This window comes from Rutidosis leptorrhynchoides, chromosome 4, assembly GCF_046630445.1.
Source record: "Rutidosis leptorrhynchoides isolate AG116_Rl617_1_P2 chromosome 4, CSIRO_AGI_Rlap_v1, whole genome shotgun sequence".
Taxonomy (NCBI): domain Eukaryota; kingdom Viridiplantae; phylum Streptophyta; class Magnoliopsida; order Asterales; family Asteraceae; genus Rutidosis; species Rutidosis leptorrhynchoides.
Window position 1 is genome coordinate 267382085 of NC_092336.1, and position 17587 is coordinate 267399671.

Here is a 17587-nt window from a genome sequence, read left to right on the forward strand (position 1 = left end):
TAAATTTTTGTTTTTAAATTCACACCAAACTTAAATTATATTTTTGTTTTTATACATACAAACTTATATTAAAAATATTAATTTTTCAAATATTTACAATTTTAAATATATATTAATTTTAACAAGTTTACAATATTATTTTAATATTAATTTTAAAAACAAAGTAAAAATAAAATTAAAAATCTTTTTGGACTTTTATCCCACTTTAATCAATCAAATATTATCAAAAATATACGCCCCTCTTTTCGGTAAAGTAATTTCGATTTCATAACCTAATTTAACTCATGACGAATTTTTGAAATATTTTGGTTGAATGATTAAAGATATTTATACCTTAAGAATAAACGGTAAATTTCGCAGTGATGTAATAAATTTTTGTATGATATCAATAATTTCGGTCGCAAGACCTAATTTTATTGAATACCAATTTAATACTTTATAGCGAACAATTTAGCGTTTATTATCAAAAGGATAAAAATAAAAATAAAAATAAAAACTGTACATACTTACCTGTGAAATATATTTCTTAGTGATATGCTCTAGCCCACTCATAAGATAGTCGGACTAATTGATTTTCCATGGCTACATAGGCGTAACCTCGAGCATTTAACGTTTTTTCTTCTAAACGTATGAACGGTCCGTCTCTACATAAAGTAAAAAATTCGGTATTGGAATATGTCTGATTCGTCGAGCATTTTCCTTCGTGTGACCATTTTTCGCATTTGTGACATCTTTCAAGGTGTCGTGCTCTTCTTTTCGCTGCGGATTTTGATTTTCCTTTACCAAATTGTAACTTATTATTTTCGCATCTGGATTCTTTTCTTACTCCGTCCAATATACCTCTGATTAATGATACTATTTCACTTGGAAGGGTGTCATTATTACGTTTAGTGATCAAAGCGTGTAGCATTAGACCATGGTTTAGTTCACAGGAAGTCTTCATCTCGTAAAACCTAAAAAAAATAAAAATTCAGAATGGGGGGAGAAGACTAGTTCTTTAGGGTCTGTTAGGGAAAGACCATTCGGGTTCCATTTTCGAGAACTACATGAAAACAGAAAATCTAACTCTAACAGAAATACATATTATCCTTTAAAGACTTGATTCTCCCCACACTTAGTTAGCTGTAGTGTTGAAATTGTGATTAACTTCGTTGTCGACTTCCATTGGACTATCTATGTAATGTTTAACTCTGTGACCTTTAACCTTAAATTCAAATCCATTTGAATTTATTAATTCTATTGTTCCGTATGGGAAAACTCTTTTGACTATAAATGGTCCAGACCATCTTGATTTTAATTTTCCAGGAAATAGCTTGAATCGTGAATTGAAAAGAAGAACTCTGTCTCCTTCTTTAAATTCTTTTGAACTTCTGATTCTTTTATCAAGCCATTTCTTCGTTCTTTCCTTATAGATTAACGAATTTTCGTATGCTTCATGTCTTAATTCTTCTAATTCGTTTAATTGACTTAACCGTAGACGTCCAGCTTCATGTAAATCAAGATTACATGTCTTCAAAGCCCAAAATGCTTTGTGTTCAATTTCTACTGAAAGATGACATGCTTTTCCGCAAACGAGTCTAAAAGGTGTGGTTCCAATTGGAGTTTTGTAGGCTATTCTAAAAGCCTAGAGTGCATCCTCCAATTTCATGGACCATTCCTTCGGATTTGATCCTACGGTTTTCTCTAGAATACGTTTTAAAGCTCGGTTGGTATTTTCAACTTGTCCACTTGTTTGTGGATGATAAGCGGTAGAGATTTTATGAGTTACTCAATATCTTTTGAGAACTTTCTCAAGTTGATTATTACAAAAATGAGTACCCCGATCACTTATTAAAGCTTTCGGTGTTCCAAACCTTGCAAAAAGACGTTTTAAAAAGTTGACTACAACTCGTGCATCGTTAGTTGGGAGAGCTTGTGCTTTCGCCCATTTAGATACATAATCAATGGCAATGAGAATGTAGATATTATTATGAGATTTTGGAAATAGACCCATAAAGTCAATACCCCAAATGTTAAATACTTCACATATTTGAATGACATTTTGTGACATTTCATCACGTTGACTTATTTTTCCAGCCCTTTGAAAAGCATCACAGGATTTGCAAAGAAGGTGTGCGTCTTTGAAAATTGTAGGCCAATAGAATCCAGCATCATAAACTTTTCTTGCTGTGAGCTGAGGCCCATAATGCCCTCATGTTGGTCCTGTGTGACAATGGTTTAAGATTTGACTAGCTTCATCTCCGAATACACATCGGCGTATTATTCCATCGAGACAACTTTTAAACAAATGTGGATCTTCCCAAAAATAGTGTTTTATATCACTAAAGAATTTCTTTCGTTTTTGGTACGATAATCCTTTTTCAAGGAATCCACATACTAAGTAGTTTGCATAGTCTGCAAACCATGGAATTTCATTATAATCTATCTTCAATAGATATTCATCAGGAAAGTTGTCTTGTATGGCCGATTCATTTAGAACTTCTAATTCGGGATTTTCAAGACGAGAAAGATGATCAGCGGCGAGATTTTCTGCTCCTCTTTTATCTCGGATTTCAATATCAAACTCTTGTAAGAGTAAGATCCAATGGATTAATCTTGGTTTAGCATCTTGTTTCGAAAATAGGTATCTAAGAGCAGAATGGTCGGTATAGACCACCGTTTTTGCTAGAACGAGATATGAACGAAATTTGTCAAAAGCAAAGACAATAGCAAGGAGTTCTTTTTCAGTAGTTGTGTAATTTGTTTGTGCTCCTTGTAACGTGTTACTAGCATAATAAATAAGTTGAAATCGTTTTTCAATCCTTTGTCCTAAAACGGCTCCCATTGCAAAATCACTTGCATCGCACATAAGTTCAAACGGTAAATTCTAATTTGGTGTTATCATGATCGGCGCATTAGTGAGTTTTTCTTTAAGTATATTAAAAGATTTGATGCATTCATCTGAAAAGATGAATGAAGCATCTTTTTCTAGGAGTTTATTCATAGGAGTGGCAATTTTAGAAAAATCTTTTATAAAACGTCGGTAAAAACCGGCATGCCCTAGAAAACTCCTAACTCCTCTAACATTGGTGGGATGTGGAAGTTTAGCAATTACATCTACTTTAGCTCTATCCACTTCAATTCCTTCCTTTGAAATTTTATGACCAAGAACGATGCCTTCTTTAACCATGAAATGGCATTTCTCCCAATTAAGAACTAGATTTGATTCTTCACATCTAATAAGCATTCGTTCAAGATTAACTAGACATGATTCAAAAGTATCACTGAAGACTGAAAAGTCATCCATGAAAACTTCCATGCATTCTTCTATCATGTCGTGAAAAATCGCCATCATGCACCTTTGAAAGGTTGCAGGGGCGTTGCAAAGTCCAAATGACATGCGTTTGTAAGCAAAAGTACCATAAGGGCACGTGAATGTGATTTTCTCTTGGTCCACGGGTGCTATTGGAATTTGAAAATATCCGGAAAAACCATCAAGAAAACAATAGTAACTATTTCCGGCTAATCTTTCCAACATTTGGTCAATAAAAGGTAAGGGAAAGTGATCTTTTCTGGTGGAGTCATTTAATTTTCTATAATCAATACAAACACGCCATCCTGTTACAGTCCTAGTAGGAATAAGCTCATTTTTCTCATTTGTAATGACAGTCATGCCACCTTTCTTAGGCACGCATTGAACTGGGCTTACCCATGGACTATCAGAAATTGGATAAATTAAACCTGCATCAAGCAATTTAATAATTTCTTTCTTAACAACATCTTGCATATTAGGATGTAGTCTTCGTTGGCGTTGCACATACGTTTTATGACTTTCTTCCATAAGGATTTTATGTGTGCAATACGAAGGACTTATTCCTTTAATATCATGAATCTTCCATGCAATAGCTGGTTTATGAGCTTTTAGCACAGAAATGAGTTGAGATTTTTCATTTTCAGTAAGAGAAGATGATATTATTACAGGTAATTCAGATTCACCATGTAAATAAGCGTATTCCAAATGGTTTGGAAGTGGCTTTAACTCTAATGTCGGTGGTTCTTCTATCGATGATTTATATCGATATCTGTCTTCTTCTTTTAGCATTTGAATTTCTTCTGTTGTTGGTTCATATCCATTAGCCATAAGTGTAGCTAACATTTCAGTTTCATCAATTTGTTCAGTACCTTCTCCTAAAGAACATTCTCCTGTTCCTTGTAATTCTGGAAATTCTTCTAACAATTCTGCATGTGATTCTATAGTTTGAATATAATAGCATGTATCATCTGCAGATTACGGTTGTTGCATTGCTCTATCAACTGAAAAGGTAACACTCTCGTCCTCTATACTTAGGGTTAGTTTCTTACCAAACACGTCTATCATTACTTTAGCCGTGTTTAAAAATGGTCTTCCTAATATGAGAGGAACTTGAGAATCTTCTTCCATGTCCAGAACAACAAAATCTACTGGAAATACTAAAGTACCAACTTTAACTAGCATGTTTTCCATTATCCCTCTAGGATATTTTATTGATCGATCGGCTAGTTGTATACTTATTCTTGTTGGTTTCAATTCTCCAAGGTCTAGTTTAGCGCATAGTGAATACGACATTAAATTTATACTAGCACCTAAGTCTGCCAATGCTTCTATTGAACTAAGACTACCCAAAAAACATGGAATTGTGAAACTTCCTGGATCTGATAATTTTTCTGGTATCTTATTCAACAGCACTGCAGAACAATTAGCATTCATAGTAACATCCGAGAGCTCTTCCATTTTCTTTCTATTCGAGATTAGATCTTTCAGAAATTTAGCATATCTAGGCATTCCTGAAATCACAGCAATGAAAGGAAGATTTACATTTATCTGTTTAAACATATCCAAGAATTTGGATTGCTCGGCTTCAAGTCTCTCTTTTATCATTTTACTCGGGTAAGGAAGTGGTGGTTGGTATGGTTTAACATAAGGTTTAGCTTAAACTGTGTTATCTTCATTAACCTTTTCAACTACCGGTTCTTTTTCCTTATCTTATTCAGGTTGTGGTTCTTGTGGAGTAGGAATAGCTTCATCAGAAATTACAGGTATTTCAGATGGTTTAAGTGTAATACCACTTCTTGTGATAATGGCTTTAGCTGTTTCATTCCAGGGGTTAGCATTTGTATCACTAGGTAGACTTCCCGGTTTTCTTTGACCTATCAACCTTGCTAGGTTACTTACTTCTTGTTCCAAATTTTGAATAGAAGCTTGTTGATTTCTAAATGCTTGAGCATTTTGTTCATTGGTTTGTTTCTGAGATGTGAAAAACTGTGTTTGAGATTCAACTAGCTTTGTCATCATATCTTCTAAATTTGGATTTTTATCATCGGTTTGTGGTGGTTTGTTTTGAAAATTAGGTCTTTGCTGATTGTAAGTATTATTGGATACTTGTTGATTGCTAGGTCCTTGTTGGTTGTTGTATGGAATATTTCGGTTATAATTCTGGTTTTGATTATAGATTGATCTTGGCGGTTGATAATTATTCTGATAATTATTTCCAGGCCTTTGGTTTATGTATGAAACATTCTCTCTTTGTTCCATTGTTAGTTCAATACTAAGACAATCTTTTGTCAAATGTGGTCCTCCACACTGCTCACAACTAATTCGTATTGAGTGAATATCTTTAGTCATCTTTTCCATTCGTCTCTCGACAGCATCTATCTTTGCAAAAATGGAATCTAAGTCATGGCTAGAATCGGCTCTAGCTGCTTTAGATGATCTAACGATATCTTTTTCTTGATGCCACTCATGTGAGTAGGAAGCAGTGTTATCAATAATTTTGTAAGCATCAGTTTCGGTTTTCTTCATAATAGAACCACCGGCTGCTATATCTGTGTCTTTCCTTGTAGTGATGTCGCATCCTTGGTAGAATATTTGTACTATTTGACAGGTGTCTAAACCATGTTGCGGACATCCTCTCAATAACTTTCCAAATCTGGTCCACGTCTCATATAGAGTTTCATTTGGCTTTTGTGTGAACGTAACAATTTCTCCTTGAAGTCTCACGGCTTTAGATGCCGGAAAGAATTGTTTAGGAAATTTTTCAACTAAAACGTCCCATGTATCAATCGCCCCTTCAGGTAACGATTCTAACCAATCTTTGGCTTCTCCCTTTAAAGTCCAGGGAAATAACATGAGATATATCTGTTCATCCTCCACTTCTCTTATTTTAAATAGAGTGCGGATCCTATTAAAGGTACGAAGATGTTCATTTGGATCTTCCTTCGGCGCACCACTAAATTGGCATTGATTAGTCACCATGTGTAGAATTTGTCCTTTGATTTCATAATCTGGCGCATTTATGTCAGGTTGAGTAATTGCGTGACCTTGGCCAGTGCATTTAGCTCTCATTCGGTCTTCCATACTTAGAGGTTCCAGATTCTCCATGATTGAATTTGTTGAATCTAAATCACTATAGGATTCTGATTTAATGGTAGGTTCCTCAACAATCTCTGTTTGAATGATTGGTGGTTCCGTAGGAAAGATTAGTGGTTCAGGATCTACGAATTGTCCCTGAATATTCTCCGGATTCTCAATTGTGAGGTCGGGTTCAAAAAATGGATTATCGGAAATTTGAATTGGAGTACTTGGTCGACTGGATGACGATTCTAAATAAAAATCAACGGCGACAATATTTACTAGATGTCTTGATCGAGTTACTGGTGGTGAACGTACAAAAGGTGGTGAATGTTTTGCTCGGTGCATTCACTGAATATCCTATTAGTTTTTTTTTTAAAAGAAAGAAAAATTATATAAGTTATCCATTTAATATACTTTTCTGATTTTGCCCAAGTTTCGAATAGCCAAAAGATGCAGCAGAGGGGCAGGATTCGTTTGGTCTCAATATAATTAAGTACTGTTTGGCTCCAATAACCCGGTCCACGTACAAATCCAACTATTACTACGAACCAGAAATGAAAGGACCCGTTCATATACATTATAAACGATTCACAATAGTTGATTACATCGTGAGGTATTTGACCTCTATATGATACATTTTACAAACATTGCATTCGTTTTTAAAAGACAAACTTTCTTTACAACGAAAGTTGACGGCATGCACACCATTTGATAATACATCCAACTATAATTGACATAATAATAATCTTGATGAATTCAATGACTCGAATGTGACTTCTTTCAAAATATGCCATGAATGACTCCAAGTAATATCCTTAAAATGAGCTAATGCACAGCGGAAGATTTCTTTAATACCTGAGAATAAACATGCTTTAAAGTATCAACCAAAAGGTTGGTGAGTTCATAGGTTTATCATAACAATCATTTCAATATATTAATAGACCACAAGATTTCTGTTTATAAATATATGTACACTCGCAAATGTATAAAAGTATTCTATAAGTTGTAGGCACCCGGTAACAAGCCTTAACGTTCATGTTTTACCCTCTAAACTACACCAGATCAGGTGTGTTTAAAATAACCTCGAAGTACTAAAGCATCCCATAGTCAGGATGGGGTTTGTCAGGCCCAATAGATCTATCTTTAGGATTCGCGCCTACCGTACATAGACAAGTAGTTTAATGTTACCAAGCTAAGGGTATATTTCTGGTTTAAACCCACGTAGAATTAGTTTTAGTACTTGTGCCTATTTCGTAAAACATTTATAAAACAGCGCATGTATTCTCAGCCCAAAAATATATTGCAAAAGCAAATAAAAAGGGAGCAAATGAAACTCACCATACTGTATTTCGTAGTAAAAATACATATAACGTCATTTAACAAGTGCAAGGTTGGCCTCAGATTCACGAACCTATATTAATTATATATATTTATATGTTGGTCAATATTTGTCTAACAATTTTTGGTCAAGTCATAGTGTACCACAATCCTAATGCTCGAGACTAATATGCAAAAGTCAACAAATGTCAACTTGACCCAAAATGACTTCTAAAATTTATACGTGTTTATTATATAACTTAACTATAGTCGTTTTATATATTTAAATATATTTATTAGATTTTATAATAATAAAAGTCATTTATTAATAAAAATTTATATTAACGTTTATATATGATAAAATATACTTTTATATATCTTAAGTAGTAAAATTTATAAATTTCACTTAATATCGTAAAACTATAGTGGTAAGTATTATTAATGTAATTATATTACGCGTGGTGAAAAATATCTTTGTATCCCCTATTTATTTGATAAAATAATATTGATCATAATAATAATAAGTAAAAGTTGTATTATTTTGTAATAATAATTATTATTATTCTATAAAAAAATAACAATATTTATATTTACTAAAAATGGTATTATGATAAAATGATAATACTAACATAATAGTAATAATGATATTTTATAATAACAATGATATTTCTATTAAAATAATAACGACGATAGTAATAAAATCATTTTAACAATAATACTAAAATTCAGTTGACTATAACTTCTAATCCGTTCATCAAAACCATTCGATATCTAAATGAAAAGTTCTTAATTTTTCGCTAGCTTTCCAATGACATGCATATCATATACCCTATCTTAGTAGCATATGTATCTAATTCAGGATTCAACAAACCTATCTAAGGACAATATCGAATGTACAAGCATGCATAATCCTATATACTCGAGCACTAGTCAGGGATACACTATTGATATATAAAATTTAAGTTATGAGTGCTCACGTATCAATATTGAGATTCAATATTGCAGGAAAGTACGTAGACGTAACGGAGATGATAAACACAAGATTGACCTCACGAGCATACCCATAAACCATACCCATCACCTCCATAGCTATAACCCATAATTTCCTTAGCTTCGACTCATTTAAAAAAACTATTTTGAAATCACTCGGACATCACTCCGTCGTAATATTTTATGTATACTAATAATATCTTGAAATAATACAGAGCATATATATATATATATATATATATATATATATATGTGTATATATATATAAATCGATTGAGAGAGTTTTAGAGAAATATATTTTCAAGTTTCTATGAAATAATGAAACCTATTGAATTCTATTTATAATAGATTTTTGAATTATTAAAGTGAATTATTAAAGTATGAATTATTAAAGTGAATTATTAAAGTATGAATTATTAAAGTGAATTATTAAAGTGAATTATTAAAGTATGAATTATTAAAGTGAATTATTAAAGTATGAATTATTAAAATAAATTATTAAAGTTAAAGTAAAGTAAAAGTAAAGTATAGGCAAAGTTAAAGTATAGTAAAAGTATAAAAACTATGTATGTATAATACGCGTATAAATATATATAATATTAATTTAAATAGTTATATATATTTAATGAAATAAAATATAAATATCGTTATATTTATTATACTGGTTAAGTAATGAGTTGTCAAAAGTGATTCTAGATATTTATAAAAGTTATATACGTTTTAATAATAAAGTTCCTTTTAAACTGAAAACGTTTTTGTACGTTTGAAAATAGATTAATAGAATATTATGGAAACCAATTCTCCACTAGCTTTTGTCTAACTTTCGTAAATGACACTTTTTATTTTTATTTATAAATAGCTTTACAAATTATTCCGAATATCGTTAAGAGGAATAGATTTCTCAAATCATAGTGGACCTCTCAACAGAGACTTGTAATCATAATTCAATGTTTCTGATAATTCAATCATTTAATATATTTTTTTTAATTTCTTCGATAATCATATTGAAACAAATACGTTCATATAAAGCATTATACTTTTAAATACTTTGTTGACATTTTCAATTTATAACATATACACATATACATACATATTCATATATGTTCATTTAATGGTTCGTGAATCATTGGAATTTGGTCGAGGTTTAAATGAATGTATAAACATAGTTTAAAATCCTTGAGAATTAACTTAACAAACATTGCTTATCGTGTCAGAATAATATAAAGATAAAGTTTAAATTTAGTCGAAAATTTCCGGGTCGTCACAGTACCAACCCGTTAAAGAAATTTCGTCCCCGAAATTTGATAGAGGTCGTTATGGCTAACAATGAGAATGTTATTATGACGATTATGAAGTTGTATCATGTCTAAGAAGTATGGATAAAATAATTCGATTACTCAAAGCGTATGAGGGAAGTTATCGTAAATGAAGGAAATAAGATTATAGTGATTCGTCATATCTTTTGACATCATCACAATTGATCTCCAAATTTAAAGAAAATCTTTGTAATCTATGTTGGATTTGATGCTTCGGTGATTAAGGAGATTATGATTCTCTTCGAATTAATACGATAATCCATCTTGATTTCTCTGTCGGGTATTTCACTATAAATCCACCTCCTTCGTTTCCTTACAACTCACACCTTCTATTCTTTCTCCCTCAACTCATATTTTAAAGTATTTGTCAATATGCTTCATCCAGTACTGATTCTCGATATACTCCTCACTTTCATATCTGTCGTTCTTCTTTTTCATCTGCCTCCAGAAGAATCTATTTACTTCTACTATACTCTCGGTTTTATAGTGTTTTTAGTTCTTCCGTGTCTTTATATTGCTATATGCATCGATATATACGGTTTATAATTTTTGGGTAGTTGTTGGGTTTTATATCTTCCCTTATATTTCAAAGCCCCTGCTTTTGTCTTCTATAATTATTGACATCCACAGTTAATGCTCCCTTCTATTTGCTGCGATTTATACTCCAATTTCTATTTTGAAGTTTTGTCCTTTCGTTTCTTCTTCTTGCGATTAAGCAACGTTTGTAATGGTCCAGTATTCACAGATATGAATTTCAGAATGAACATAGTTAATGTTCTAAGAAGGAAATGGTAATGGCACGATCTTGATTTGTTAATTTACCAGAATTCCCTGAAAAGACCGAATCATCAAGAAAATATATTCTTGATATTTTTAGAGATTAAATAGAATACAAGAGTCGTGTAACATGGAATATGATGACGGCATGGTCTGTGAATCGTCATGTCCCATTAGAAACTCAGCATGACTTACTGTAATATAATCACGTTGATCAAGTGTCATTATATTATACTAACTCATGCTTCAGTTCCCAACACTACTTCAAAACATTCATAATTTAAACTCGAAAGTTTATAGAATATAGAAACTAATAGTTTCTTATATGATGTAACACTGATAGCGCAAAGAGATAAATGACTTCAGATAAGATTAGTTGTGAAAATATCTTCAGAAATATCGCGGATATTTATAATGAAAGATATGATAATATCTTAGAATTTTTAATATTGATGGATGATGATGAAGATTTTTCTGTAAAGGTTTAGAATAAAGAGTAAGGTATTCGTTAATGACTTTAGCAGGCACTGAATCATTTGGATTCTTTGTAGGCAGATTTAGTCTTTGTGATTTGTCCACAGCCTCCTTCATAGTCTGTTCAATCCGTTTTCCAGTTCCAAACCTTCTCTTTTTCTCAGCTTTACCACCTTACTATTCTTTGTCATCAAACTTTTTAGTGTAAAGATCGTTTACAGTTTTTGATGCTTCGTCAGCATTTCAAGAACTAGTTTGCAGTTCAAAATATTTTTCAGAACTTCACATTCAAAGTATGTAAGTCCAGAAGATAGACGTTTTACGTACACATATAACTGTTGGCGTAGACCTGCTGCGAGATTTCAAAATACTGGTTACTGTTTTCCGATGATTCGTATGACAATTCTCGTTACAAGATGCGAATGAGTAAATGATGTGATTTCAATAAATATAATGATTTTTCGAAAAGTCAAAGATAATTGAAGTTGTTGGTAAGTTTATTGCTAAGGTGGCGAGATATGAAAGGTCCCCAGTAATGATGACGAAAGGGCAACGTATCTATCGAGGTTATAATAAGACTAGTCCAACTAAAAAGTCGAAGTTGACTTGCTGGATCTGTGACAAAACTGTCTACTTTGAAAAGGAATTGAAAAGTCATTTTAGCTAATAAATGCCAAAGGGTCTGACACGGATACGCGTCGAACTATGACTTTGGCTTCGAGAGCTTTTTAGGTACATAAATGTGGGTAATATGTGGTTGGATCATCATCTCGATTGTTCATTGTTTGAAGTGTCTTCGAAAACATCGGAGAGTTTGAACACAGTTTGTAATCGTTAATATACATATGATGTTCTAACACGGTTTTGAAGTCAAAGTATAGCTTTGAAAGATGTAGGAATCTAAGAGTGATGTCTTCTGTTAAATCATGATTTGGATTTTGATTTGTCAAAATCAGAATGCGTAATCAAATTTGGGTGAGAATGGTTGTTTTGATTTCTATACAAGAATGTATATTGTTGTGAGATTTTGGGAGTATAGTTGATGATTTGCTTAATCAGATTCGAAAAATGTAATATATTAATTGTGAATTTATATATCTCTCGGGTATTACCTACCCGTTAAAAAAAATTTCACAATTAATATTTTGTACAACAGAATTTTATTACAGTCTTTATGAAAATATATATGTGCATATTTTCTTCAGATGTAACATAGATTTAATGAGTTAATATTAAATTAAACTCATTTGATTTACGGTTAAAACTAGAACTGAATAATCACTAAAGACTTTAGAAATTACATAACTTTTACGAAGTATTTATTCAATAAAATTAAAATTATGAATTAATACTTCGTTATTTGTTGGTGTTTGTAACCCTTGCACCATATTCTCTAAAGCCACTACTCGAGCGCGAAGCTCGTTGACTTCTTCTATTACACCGGGGTGATTGTCGGTTCGGACGAGCGGATAAATAAAATCTAGAATTTGATGTAGTATATAATCGTGACGAGATACTCTGAAAATGAGAGAGAAAATGGTGCTTCGGACCGGTTCACCGGTAAGTGCTTCAGGTTCATCGCCAAGAGGGCAATGTGGTGGATGGAAGGGATCACCTTCTTCTTTTCTCCAATTATTGAAGAGGCTATGAACCTATCCCCAATTCATTCATAATAGATGATGGCTAATTGGTTGATCCATTCCGGTCACACTGCTTTCGGAGCTTGAGTGGGATTCCATATCGGAATTCGAGGGACTAGAACTAATGACGAATTCCATTTCGTTCGAGTGAATAAAGGATTTTTCGATATGAAATGATTTTTCGGCTATCGGGTGGTATTCTAATTACATAGAATATCTATATATATAGCGCAAAAGATTTCGTAGATTACGGAGGAATTTACGGGATATGTCAAGAAAAGTTTACAGTAACAGATACGCTAACATATGGATTAGCAGATACGCTAAGATATGAATTTTGTCTATACACTATTCATGAAATCAATGCAGTAAGACGTGTCTAGACTAAGAATGATAAGCAGGCAATTTACGACAAAAATTATAAGCAAAACTTTTGACATGCAGACACGGTCGAAGTCCAGGCTCACTAATGCATCCTAACAACTATCAGTTAGACACACTAATGCAGACCTGGTTCGCTAAGACCACCGCTCTGATACCAACTGAAAGGACCCGTTCATATACATTATAAACGATTCACAATAGTTGATTACATCGCGAGGTATTTGACCTCTATATGATACATTTTACAAACATTGCATTCGTTTTTAAAAGACAAACTTTCTTTACAACGAAAGTTGACGGCATGCACACCATTTGATAATACATCCAACTATAATTGACATAATAATAATCTTGATGAACTCAATGACTCGAATGCAACGTCTTTCAAAATATGCCATGAATGACTCCAAGTAATATCCTTAAAATGAGCTAATGCACAACGGAAGATTTCTTTAATACCTGAGAATAAACATGCTTTAAAGTATCAACCAAAAGGTTGGTGAGTTCATAGGTTTATCATAACAATCATTTCAATATATTAATAGACCACAAGATTTCCGTTTATAAATATATGTACACTCACAAGTGTATAAAAGTATTCTATAAGTTGTAGGCACCCGGTAACAAGCCTTAACGTTCATGTTTTACCCTCTAAACTACACCAGATCAGGTGTGTTTAAAATAACCTCAAAGTACTAAAGCATCCCATAGTCAGGATGGGGTTTGTCAGGCCCAATAGATCTATCTTTAGGATTCGTGCCTACCGTACATAGACAAGTAGTTTAATGTTACCAAGCTAAGGGTATATTTCTGGTTTAAACCCACGTAGAATTAGTTTTAGTACTTGTGCCTATTTCGTAAAACATTTATAAAACAGCGCATGTATTCTCAGCCCAAAAATATATTGCAAAAGCAAATAAAAAGGGAGTAAATGAAACTCACCATACTGTATTTCATAGTAAAAATACATATAACGTCATTTAACAAGTGCAAGGTTGGCCTCAGATTCACGAACCTATATTAATTATATATATTTATATGTTGGTCAATATTTGTCTAACAATTTTTGGTCAAGTCATAGTGTACCACAATCCTAATGCTCGAGACTAATATGCAAAAGTCAACAAAAGTCAACTTGACCCAAAATGACTTCTAAAATTTATACGTGTTTATTATATAACTTAACTATAGTCGTTTTATATATTTAAATATATTTATTAGATTTTATAATAATAAAAGTCATTTATTAATAAAAATTTATATTAACGTTTATATATGATAAAATATACTTTTATATATCTTAAGTAGTAAAATTTATAAAGTTCACTTAATATCGTAAAACTATAGTGGTAAGTATTATTAATGTAATTATATTACGCGTGGTGAAAAATATCTTTGTATCCCCTATTTATTTGATAAAATAATATTGATCATAATAATAATAAGTAAAAGTTGTATTATTTTGTAATAATAATTATTATTATTCTATAAAAAAATAACAATATTTATATTTACTAAAAATGGTATTATGATAAAATGATAATACTAACATAATAGTAATAATGATATTTTATAATAACAATGATATTTCTATTAAAATAATAACGACGATAGTAATAATAATCATTTTAACAATAATACTAAAATTCAGTTGACTATAACTTCTAATCCGTTCATCGAAACCATTCGATATCTAAATGAAAAGTTCTTAATTTTTCGCTAGCTTTCCAATGACATGCATATCATATACCCTATCTCAGTAGCATATGTATCTAATTCAGGATTCAACAAACCTATCTAAGGACAATATCGAATGTACAAGCATGCATAATCCTATATACTCGAGCACTAGTCAGGGATACACTATTGATATATAAAAGTTAAGTTATGAGTGCTCATGTATCAATATTGAGATTCAATATTGTAGGAAAGTACGTAGACGCAACGGAGATGATAAACACTAGATTGACCTCACGAGCATACCCATAAACCATACCCATCACCTCCATAGCTATAATCCATAATTTCCTTAGCTTCGACTCATTTAAAAAAAACTATTTTGAAATCACTCGGACATCACTCCGTCGTAATATTTTATGTATACTAATAATATCTTGAAATAATACAGAGCATATATATATATATATATATATATATATATATATATATATATATATATATATATATATATATATATATATATATATATATATATATATATATATATATATATATATATATATATATATATATATATATATATATATATATATATATATATATATATATATATATCGATTGAGAGAGTTTTAGAGAAATATATTTTCAAGTTTCTATGAAATAATGAAACCTATTGAATTCTATTTATAATAGATTTTTGAATTATTAAAGTGATTTATTAAAGTATGAATTATTAAAGTGAATTATTAAAGTATGAATTATTAAAGTGAATTATTAAAGTATGAATTATTAAAGTGAATTATTAAAGTATGAATTATTAATGTGAATTATTAAAGTATGAATTATTAAAATGAATTATTAAAGTTAAAGTAAAGTAAAAGTAAAGTAAAGGTAAAGTTAAAGTATAGTAAAAGTATAAAAACTATGTATGTATAATACGCGTATAAATATATATAATATTAATTTAAATCGTTATATATATTTAATGAAATAAAATATAAATATCGTTATATTTATTATACTGGTTAAGTAATGAGTTGTCAAAAGTGATTCTAGATATTTATAAAAGTTATATAAGTTTTAATAATAAAGTTCCTTTTAAACTGAAAACGTTTTTGTACGTTTGAAAATAGATTAATAGAATATTATGAAAACCAATTCTCCACTAGCTTTTGTCTAACTTTCGTAAATGACACTTTTTATTTTTATTTATAAATAGCTTTACAAATTATTCCGAATATCGTTAAGAGGAATAGATTTCTCAAATCATAGTGGACCTCTCAACAGAGACTTGTAATCATAATTCAATGTTTCTGATAATTCAATCATTTAATATATTTTTTTTAATTTCTTCGATAATCATATTGAAACAAATACGTTCATATAAAGCATTATACTTTTAAATACTTTGTTGACATTTTTAATTTATAACATATACACATATACATACATATTCATATATGTTCATTTAATGGTTCGTGAATCATTGGAATTTGGTCGAGGTTTAAATGAATGTATAAACATAGTTTAAAATCCTTGAGATTTAACTTAACAAGCATTGCTTATCGTGTCAGAATAATATAAAGATAAAGTTTAAATTTAGTCGGAAATTTCTGGGTCGTCACAAGAAAATTTTGATGTCTATCAATTTAACAACTTAAAATAAATTTTCGTAATTTAAAGAAATTTAGAGAAGAAGTAGAAAATTCTATGTCCTAAAACTAGAGTGGCGAGAAATAAGAGAGAAAAATAGCGTGTCGAAAAACGTCAAAAAATAAAAGATTAAAAAATAATAGGCGTCGAAAAATAAAAATAAGAAAGTAGCGCGTCGAAACTTAAAAAGGAACTAAAAACTAAAACTTAAAAGTTGAGTCTAAAAATATTAAAGCTTAAAAGAAATACTATATCCTAAATGGCAATAACTTAAAAAGGTACTAAAATATAAAATAAAAAAAAGGCGTCGCAAAATTCTAAAGCACCTATATCTTAGTCTAAAGAAAAAGCACTTAAGGGATTTTACAACAAATCTTAAAAATCTAGAAGTAAAAATAACTATGGTAAAAACTATATCTTAAAACTAAAAACGAGAGAAAAATACAAATATTACGCTAAAACAAATAAAAATAGTACAAAATATAAAAAAAATATACTAAAATTTGTAAAAAGTACAATTTTTATAAAAATATTATTTTTAGATTATTTATTTTCTAAAACTATTAATTTTATAATTTAATTAAACTAATTAAACAAAATATAGAAAATAATAATAAAAACTAAATTATATAATAATAATACCCTACTTAGGGTTTAATTTAAATAATAATAATAATAATAATAATTACTCCGTATTGATTACAGAATTAGGGTTGTTTGGCGTGTCAGACACTCTCATGCGATCGCATGAGAAATTGTCTTCGGGCTCATGCGATCGCATGAGCTAGGGTTTCGGGCCAGTGACTGGCTGCTACAGTACTGGACTCGAGTGTTTTTATTTTTTATATATAATTTTTTTCTATTTTGCTGATTTATATATTTATAATATATTTATATAAATTAAATAAAACTTATATTTTTATAAAATAAAGATAAAGAAACTTTTATAGAAGTTGAATATTTAACAAACTCTTAAAAATATTTAT